General features: G+C 40.6%; 1 protein-coding gene across 1 annotated transcript in view; it reads left to right on the top strand.

Moving 5' to 3' along the window:
- EIF1AX (eukaryotic translation initiation factor 1A X-linked) overlaps window positions 1-202 on the top strand; it is a 19777-nt gene that overhangs the window by 17919 nt on the left and 1656 nt on the right. The gene's annotated exons all lie outside the window — the stretch shown is intronic.

Raw genomic sequence — 202 nt, 5'->3', positions numbered from 1 at the left:
CCACGAACCGCGAGATCATGACCTAAGTGAAAGTTGGATGCTTAACCGACTAAGCCACCCAGGCGCCCCTCAAAAGTAAACATTTAAAAAATAATAATACTCCTGCATGTCTGCTCCCACCCAGAAGAAAAATCTCTCATCACCAGTACAAAAGGGAAGAGACACTAAACTTTATTAAGAATATTTTGTATGTCAGCATTCT

This window comes from Crocuta crocuta, unplaced genomic scaffold (genome assembly GCF_008692635.1).
Source record: "Crocuta crocuta isolate KB4526 unplaced genomic scaffold, BGI_CrCroc_1.0 scaffold312, whole genome shotgun sequence".
Classification (NCBI taxonomy): domain Eukaryota; kingdom Metazoa; phylum Chordata; class Mammalia; order Carnivora; family Hyaenidae; genus Crocuta; species Crocuta crocuta.
This window is presented reverse-complemented; position numbering and strand designations above follow the sequence as displayed.